A 9,422-nucleotide genomic window follows, 5' to 3' on the forward strand; every position below is an offset into this window, starting at 1 on the left:
GGCCCGCGGGAGGCGGCGGCTCGGGCCGGGGGGGGCCCGCCTGGGCCCGGGCGGGCCGGCGGCGTTGTGGTCTCCCCGGGACAGGTGGCGGCACCGGGTTGGTCGGCGGAGGCAGCGGACGTGTCCGGTTGTGGCCGGACGTGTCCGATGCGCGCGAGGTGGGTGGATCTAGGGTTTCGGGGGGGAGGAGAAGGAGAATTTCGGAGGGGTCTTTATATAGACATAGAGGGAGCTAGGAGAGTCCAAATGAGGTGCGGTTTTCGGCCACGCGATCGTGATCGAACGCTCTAGATGATGGAGAGGGTTTTGGTGGATTTTGGGCCAACTTGGAGGGGTGTTGGGCTGCAACACACACGAGGCCTTCTCGGTCCCTCGGTTAACCGTTGGAGCATCAAACGAATTCCAAATGGTACGAAACTTGACAGGCGGTCTACCGGTAGTAAACCAAGGCCGCTTGGCAAGTCTCGGTCCAATCCGGAAATGTTTAATCCCCACACACGAAATAAAGGTAGAAATGACCACCGGAGGAGAACGGAGCGCCGGAATGCAAAATGGACAACGGGGAAAAAGCTCGGATGCATGAGACAAACACATATGCAAATGCAATGCACATGATGACATGATATGAGATGCATGACAACAACAACAACACATGGAGACAAAAACCCAAACCCGAGAAAATAAAATAACTTAATGCCGGAAACGGCAAGAGTCGGATTACATATTGGGTAAATCATATCCGGGGTGTTACAACACTCCACCACTACGAAAGGATCTCGTCCCGAGATCTAGGACTGAAAGAACACCGGGTACTCAGAATGGAGGTGATCCTTGCGTTCCCAGTTGGCTTCACGGTCGGAATGGTGTGACCACTTGACTTTGAGGAATTTGATTGACTTGTTGCGAGTCTTGCGTTCAGTCTCTTCAAGAATAGCAATGGGGTGCTCACGATTAGAGAGATCTTCTTGGAGCTCAATGTCCTCGAAGTTGATGGTGCGGTCAGGAGTCTTGAAGCACTTTCGAAGCTGAGAGACATGGAACACGTCATGCACATTTGCAAAGTTTGAAGGAAGCTCGAGTTGATAGGTGAGATCGCCTCTCTTACTGACGATCTTGAAAGGTCCCACGTATCTGGGGGCAAGCTTCCCTTTGATACCGAAGCGACGAGTACCTTTCATAGGAGAGACACGGAGGTAAACATGATCTCTGATCTCGAAAGCCAAATCACGGTGCTTACTATCATAGTAGCTCTTCTGGCGGGATTGGGCTGCTTTGAGGTTATCTCGAATGACTTTGCACATTTCCTCTGCCTCTCTGATTAAGTCATTTCCCAGAAGTTGACATTCACCGGTTTCAGACCAGTTGAGAGGGGTACGGCACTTCCTGCCATACAGAATTTCAAATGGGGCCTTGCCCGAACATGCTTGAAAACTGTTGTTGTAGGAGAATTCAGCATATGGAAGACAATCCTCCCACTTCATGCCGAAGGAGATCACACACGCCCTGAGCATATATTCAAGAATCTGGTTGACACGCTCGACTTGACCGCTAGTTTGAGGATGGAATGCTGTGCTAAAGCGGATGTTGATGCCCATGGCCTTCTGAAAAGAATCCCAAAACTTGGAGGTAAAGATGTTGCCACGGTCTGAAGAAATCACTTGTGGAATACCGTGCAGAGAGACAATTCGAGAGGTATAGAGCTCCGCCAATTGAGCTACCGTGATTAACTCTTTGATAGGCAGAAAGTGAGCCACTTTAGTGAGTTTGTCGATGACAACGAATATAGCATCATTGCCACACTTGGACTTTGGGAACCCAGTCACGAAGTCCATCTCAATGTGGTCAAACTTCCATTTTGGAATGGCAAGAGGTTGGAGGAGACTAGCTGGCCTTTGGTGTTCTGCCTTCACTCTTCTATAGACATCGCATTCGTTCACGAACTGAGCGATCTCGCGCTTCATTCGAGTCCACCAATAAGCCTGCTTGAGGTCCTGATACATCTTCGTGCTCCCAGGGTGGATGGAGAGGAGAGAATTGTGAGCCTCATTCATGATCACTTTAGGAAGGTCCCCTTTGGGCACAACAATACGATCCTCGAGAAGAGAGTATCCTTGTCATCAAGGCGGTAGCACTTGTACTTGGGTTGACTCTTGGCAATCCCAATCTTCACCTTCTTCACCATAGCATCAAGAAGTTGAGCTTGGCGAATCTGGTCTTCCAAGGTAGGAGAGACTTGAAAGTTGGCGAGGAAACCTTGAGGAACAACTTGCAGATTAAGTTTGTGGAAAGCCTCACAAAGCTCGGGTTGATAAGGCTTGAGAATCAGGCTGTTGCAATAAGCCTTCCTGCTCAATGCGTCAGCAATCACATTGGCCTTGCCTGGAGTATACTCGATACTCGGATTATACTCTTCAATCATTTCGACCCATCGAGTCTGCCTGAGGTTGAGATTAGGCTGAGTGAAGATGTACTTGAGACTCTTGTGGTCAGTGAAGATGTCCACTTTTCTTCCCAATAAGAGATGTCTCCAAGTCAAAAGAGCATGCACAACTGCCGCCAACTCGAGGTCATGAGTAGGGTAATTCTTCTCGTTGGGCTTCAACTGGCGAGAGGTATAAGCCACAACTTTCTTCTCTTGCATCAACACTGCGCCAAGACCTTGGAGAGAGGCATCGCAAAAGACCTCGTACGGTTTGGATTCATCAGGAGGAGTCAGAACTGGAGCAGTGACCAATTTCTCTTTCAAAGTGTTGAAAGCAATGTCACACTCCGGAGACCAAATGTACTTGATTGCTTCTGGAGAAGATTTGAGAGAGGCTTCGCGATCTTAGAAAAGTTTTCAACGAATCTTCGACAATAGCTTGCGAGACCGAAGAAGCTACGGAGTTGCTTCACGTTCTGAGGTGGTTCCCAATTCACAATTGCAGACACCTTCTCAGGATTCACCACAATGCCCTTGGCAAAGATGATATGACCAAGATAAAGAACCTCATCGAGCCAAAATTCGCACTTGGAGAATTTGGAGTACCAACCGCAAGTGCTTGGCATGATCTTCCTTGTTCTTCGAAAAGACCAGAATGTCATCGAGATAGACCAAAACAAAGACATTGGTGTAGGCGTTGAAGATGAAGTTCATCATGCGAGAGAAAGTCGGAGGACCGTTGACGAGGCCAAAAGACATGACAGTGTATTCATATGAACCAAAGCTTGTCCTGAAAGCCGTCTTGGGAATATCTTGCTCACGGATTCAAATATGATGATAACCCATACGGAGATCAAGCTTGGAGAATACTTGGGAACCTTTGAGTTGTTCGAACAGCTCGTTGATGTTGGGAAGTGGGTATTTGTTCTTGATGGTCTTCTTGTTCAATGGACGGTAGTCAACACAAAGTCGGTCTGTTCCATCCTTCTTCTTCACAAAAAGAACTCCACAACCCCACGGAGAAGAACTAGGTCGGATGAGACCCATTCTCTCTTGAATATCGAGTTGCTTCTTCAGCTCCTTCAACTCTTCAGGTCCGAGCTTGTAAGAACGCTTGCAAACCGGTTCCGTGCCATGCTCAAGATCGATGACGAATTCAACTGGCCGGTGCGGCGGCATTCCTGGAAGCTCTTCTAGAAAGACGTCTTGATATTCGCAAACAACTGGAATTTGCGAGGTAGCATGCAGTTCACCCTTCTCATTGAGAGAGAACAGACGGATGGTATCATCACGAGCGGCAAAGACAATTACATCCTCAGACGAATGAGTCAATTGAATCTGCCTGGCTGCACAATCAAGCTGAGCCTTGTGCTTAGAAAGCCAATCCATTCTGAGAATAAGATCAATGTCCGAGTCACCAAGAACCATTGGGGAAGAAAGGAACTTGTAGTCGCCCAAGGTGATAGTAACATCTGGCACCTCCAGACTTGCACTCAAACGTTTGCCTGGAGAAATGATATCCATTTGTTTACCCAAATGAGAAGAAACGAATTCATGCTTGGTAAAAAATGGCTTTGACATGAAACAATGCGATGCACCAGTATCAAAAAGAACTCTTGCGGGAATATCATTAATAGAAAGGTTAGCCATGATGACATCTGACGAGTCCTCTGCCTGAGTTGTGTTCATCAAGTTGACCTTGGCGTGCTTGGGGTTATGCTTGACCACAGCTGTACTTGCCGATCTCACAGGAGGAGGAGGAGGAGGGAGATGCCTCTGATTGAAGCATTTGTTGGCATAGTGACCCTTCTGTTGGCACTTGTTGCACGTGACCTCTAAAAGCGGACGGTGATATGGAGCACTCAATCTTGGAGCTTGAGACGAAGTCTTGTTCTGAAAGCCAGGGTTGGGTGGGTGGGAAGATCCACTGCCACCTTTGCTCTTCTGATACGGCTAATGAAACGGAGGAGGAGGAAGAAGGAGTAGCATCTCTGACTCGCTTCTTGGGAGCATCACACCTCAGTTGAGCAGCCTCTTGCTTCAATGCCATGTTGTAGAACTCATCGTACCTCAAGGGCTCAAAGAGAACAAGAGCTAGCTAGATTTCTTCTCTGAGACCACCCCTGAACTGGCATATCATGCTCTTCTCGTCAGGGACGTCCTGCTTAGCAAAGCGGGCGAGCTTCTGAAACAACTTGTTGTAGTCATAGACAAACAAAGAGCCTTGCTTCAGGTTGCGGAATTCCTCACGCTTGCTTTCAACCACGCTCTGAGGGATATGATGAGCTTTGAAGTCTTGACGGAATTCATCCCAGGTAATCACACGGCCTCCTCTAGAATCCTTGTACTGCTGGAACCATTTTGCAGCTTGGTCTTTGAGTTGGAAGGAAGCGAACTTGACGAAGTCCTCAGGCCTGACGTTACTGCACTCGAAATGCTTGCACAGATCCATGAGCCAATCGTCAGCATCAGTTGCCTCAACACAATTGCTGAAAGTCTTTGGCCCGCTAGCAAGGAACTGGTTGAGTGTAGCAAAGTGATTCTGGTTGTTGCCTTGGTTGCCTTGGTTCGCTTGATTGCGCTCTTGAAGAATTTGCATGATCAACTATGTGTTTGCATTGGTTGCGGCCATCACATCTTGCCATGCCTCCGGAGGAGGAGGAGGTGGTGGCGGATCTTGATTCTGATTCTGATTGCTGCTCTTAGCGGGAGCCATCCTGAAGAGGGTGACAACCATTAGCATATTGACAGATAAAATGAAGCTGAATCCAACGGGTTGAAATTGCAACATATAGTCTTCACATCCGAACATAAGAACGAATGCACTCCACTTGAAATGGTCACATATCCATAAATTGAGAAGCCACTTAGAATTTAGGTAGAGGAATAAATCAACAAGGTACGGATCAAGAACGAATACTCGGTAAGAAATCCCAGTCTCAAACCAAATATCCATGGAAGAAGAACTAGAGCTAAAAGAATTCCCACCTATGAAACTCCCGAACCTTTCCGGTTATGCAATCAGGTGTTGGGGATACAGGGGAGCATAATATCTCACCCAAATCTAGCAAATCCTACATCCAGCTGTATCCATCCTTCAACACATAACCGAGAAAACTTCGGAAACCATCTACCTCAACCTTCGAAAAGCATCCGTTATACAAGTTATGGCAATACTCCCGAACTCCCGCCCAGTACTGGGTGGCGTCGAGGTTATCTCACCAACGAACTGCATAAAAGAGATTTTCGATGTCGGCATACTAAACTCAGGTATTCCAGAACTGCAACAATAAAATTGTGACGACAACACCTCGGAGCTCAACTCCCCGGGACACTGCCACAACCCCTAAATACAGGAGGCACCAAGAACATTGTTCTCGTCACAAAACCATCGGAACGATTCCAAGATACCCGCGTGATCCAAAAAAAATTAGTGAAATTTGAGAAGAGAAGAGTCAAAACTCTACGTCAGGATGCCTTACCAGAGTGATGAGGAGATTGGGGAGTAAAAAGAATTCCTAAACTCTCCGATGTATAATTCCTAAATGACTCAAAAACATTTTTCTAGACACAACTCGGCCGCTAAAAATGATCAAGCAATGGGGCTCCTAAGGTCGGGGAAGGCTCTGATTACCAACTTATAACTCCCTCGATGCGGCTATATCTCCCACGTGTCGAGGCACGACTTAGAGGCATAACCGCATTGAAAGCAATGTCGCAAGTTAAGCAATCTTCACAACATCCCATGTAATATAGATAAAAAAGGGGAGATACATAGTTGTCTTACACTCGCCACGTCAAACAAGGTACATAAATAGCATTACATCAACCAAACACTCATGGCCCGACTACGGTGCCAAAATAAAAGATAAACCCAACATGCGACACGGTCCCGATCGCCCCAACTGGGCACCACTACTGATCATCAGGGAAAGACACGTAGTAACGGCGTGAGTCCTTGTTGAACTCCCAGTTGAGCTCAAGCGCGTCATCTGGAACGGAGTCATCAGGCCTTGCATCTGGTTTGGAAGTAATCTATGAGCCACAGGGACTCAGCAATCTCGCATCCTCGCGGTCAAGACTATTTAAGCTTATAGGTAAGGCAAGGTAAATATGTGGAGCTGCAGCAAGCGACTAGCATATATGGTGGCTAACCTGTTCGCAAAAGAGAGCGAGAAGAGAAAGGCAAGGCGCGAACGAATAGCTAGAGAACAAACTGCGGCAAGCATTACTCCAACACCGTGTTCACTTCCCGGACTCCGCCGAGAAGAGACCATCACGGTAACTCACACAGTTGATTCATTTTAATTAAGGTAAGGTTCAAGTTATCTACAACCGGACATTAACAAATTCCCATCTGTCCATAACCGCGGGCACAGCTTTCGAAAGTTCAAATCCCTGCAGGGGAGTCCCAACTTAGCCCATGAAAAGCTCTCACGGACAACGAAGGAATAGACCTCCTCCCGAGACGTTTCGATCAGACTCGGTATCCTGGTACTACAAGACACTTCGACGAGTTAAAACAAGTCCAGCAACACCGCCCGAATGTGCCGACAAATCCCGATAGAAGCTGCACATATCTCGTTCTCAGGGCACACTCAGATAGGTCAAGCTACGAGTAAAACCAACCCTCGAGTTTCCCCGAGGTGTCCTTGCAGGCTGCCTGGTTCAGACCAACACTCAGAGGAGCACTGGCCCGGGGGGGTTTAAATAAAGATGACCCTCGGGCTCCGAAAACCCAAGGGAAAAAGAGGCTAGGTGGCAAATGGTAAAACCAAGGTTGGGCATTGCTGGAAAATCTTTAATCAAGGCGAACTATCAAGGGGTTCCCATTATCACCCAACCGCGTAAGGAACGCAAAATCCGGGAACATAAGACCGATATGACGGAAACTAGGGCGGCAAGAGTGGAACAAAACACTAGGCGAGAGGCTGAGCCTTCCACCCTTTACCGAGTATATAGATGCATTAAGATAACAAGATAATATAATGATATCCCAACAAGTAAATAATGTTCCAATAAGGAACGGCCTCCAATCTTCACCTGCAACTAGCAATGCTATAAGAGGGGCTGAGCAAAGCGGTAACATAGCCAATCAACGGCTTGCTAAGACATGGTGGGTTAGAGGTTTGACATGGCAAACAGTGAGGCATGATAAGCAAGTGGTAGTCATCGTAGCATAGGCATAGCAAAAGAGCGAGCATCTAGCAAAGCAAAGATAGTAGTGATTTCGAGGGTATGATCATCTTGCCTGCAAAGTTATCAGAGTTGACTGGATCCTCGAAAGCAAACTCAATGGGCTCCTCATTAGTGAACTCGTCTCCCGGCTCTACCCAAACAAGACAAAACAAGCAAACGGAACACAATCAACCACGTGCAAACTCAAACAACATGATGCAAACATGGTATGCTATGAGGGATGTGATATGTGATGCATATGCAAGATTTGACAAGGAATGAATGAACCTGGCCTCAACTTGGAAATCCAAGTGTGCCACTAGAAAGGTGAGGTGAAATCGCTTGAAAACGATATAAAGAACGCCGGAATCAGAGTCACGGTTTGGAAATGGCAAGCAATTCAAATATGGCACCGGACTACGATATACAGCAAGTAGCCATCTAAATGCACCAAGATAAACACAAAATACATGGCAGGGATCCATTCATGATGCTTAACAAAAGATGAACACTAAGCTACGGCCAATTCATCCATTAACAGGTTCAAACAAGCATGGCAAAAATGCATTTGGTAAACAGATTTCTGACTTAGTGAAATTAACACTTGTCTGGAATTTCAGATCAGGTAGCACACTTTGGAGCATGAAAACTATATGCTACAGGTAATGAACATGGCAACATAAAGCATGGCATGGAGATACTCAAAGAGCTTAACAAAAGTCCCTTAGTGACCTTGAGCCAAAAGGGATCAGAAAATACATTTGCAAGCATGTGAACATGGCAAAAACATAATCAGATCACAGACTTAGTGAAAAATTGGAGCATGCAAATCAGATATCAAGTGGGCAAGTTTACGAGCTCGATGCACTCACTACAGAGCAAGTCATGACAACCTAAGCATACACCCATCAAGAATACACATTAAACAAGCTAGACATGGCAAGAACAATAACATAGAATGCACGGATCAACTACAACATCCTCGGCAAAATCGCTAACAAGTAGACAATCTATCCAGATTCACGAAATAGCAAAAGTAGAGCTCGATTGACTCAAGCTAGGGTGCTCCATAATTGCAAACAAAGACATGGATGGATAGAGCACTACAAGATTAACAAAACATCATTACTGATCATCCTCAAAAGAGGCACGGATCACTAGGAAACAACATGAACATATGGCATATTGAAATAAACAGATCAAGGACTAGTCCCTGAAATCAGCATTAACGATTGCCCCACTTTGCAAGCTTGTGCTAGTCACCACACACATCACAAAAATACATGGGTTTCACCTCTGGAAAGATGGAAAAACACATAACAAAACACATGCAGAGCTCAGGGGCATATCATGCACACAATAATCATGGCAAAAATGACAAATATCTAATTGGAGCAGCAGATCTGCAATTATCCCAAATAGCACTCTTCCAACAGCATTTCGGGCATCAAGATGAACTCAAATGAAAATGATGCAATGAGATGAAATAATGTACTCTCTGAGGCGAACATTTTGATATGCTAAATGCCCAAAACGTAGCTACGAATGCAAAGTTACGATGCGATGAACATAGCCGAATAATTAGGGTTTCGGGGCAAAAGTCAACCGAGGCAATTTTGGATCTGAGATCTGCACGCTTCCCGAGATTCGTCCTCGAGCTCGCCAGAGAGGAAGTTGGCCGCCGGAGTGGCCGGAGTTGGACTTGCCGGGGCGGAGGAGGTGCGGCGGACGACGAGGGGGCGGCGGAGTGAGGCGGAGCCGGCCGGTGGCGGCGGGACGGCGGCGCTCGCCGGCGTGGGACGGTGGCCGGCCCGACTGCGGC

The sequence above is a fragment of the Triticum dicoccoides genome, chromosome 1A, assembly GCF_002162155.2.
Source record: "Triticum dicoccoides isolate Atlit2015 ecotype Zavitan chromosome 1A, WEW_v2.0, whole genome shotgun sequence".
NCBI lineage: Eukaryota > Viridiplantae > Streptophyta > Magnoliopsida > Poales > Poaceae > Triticum > Triticum dicoccoides.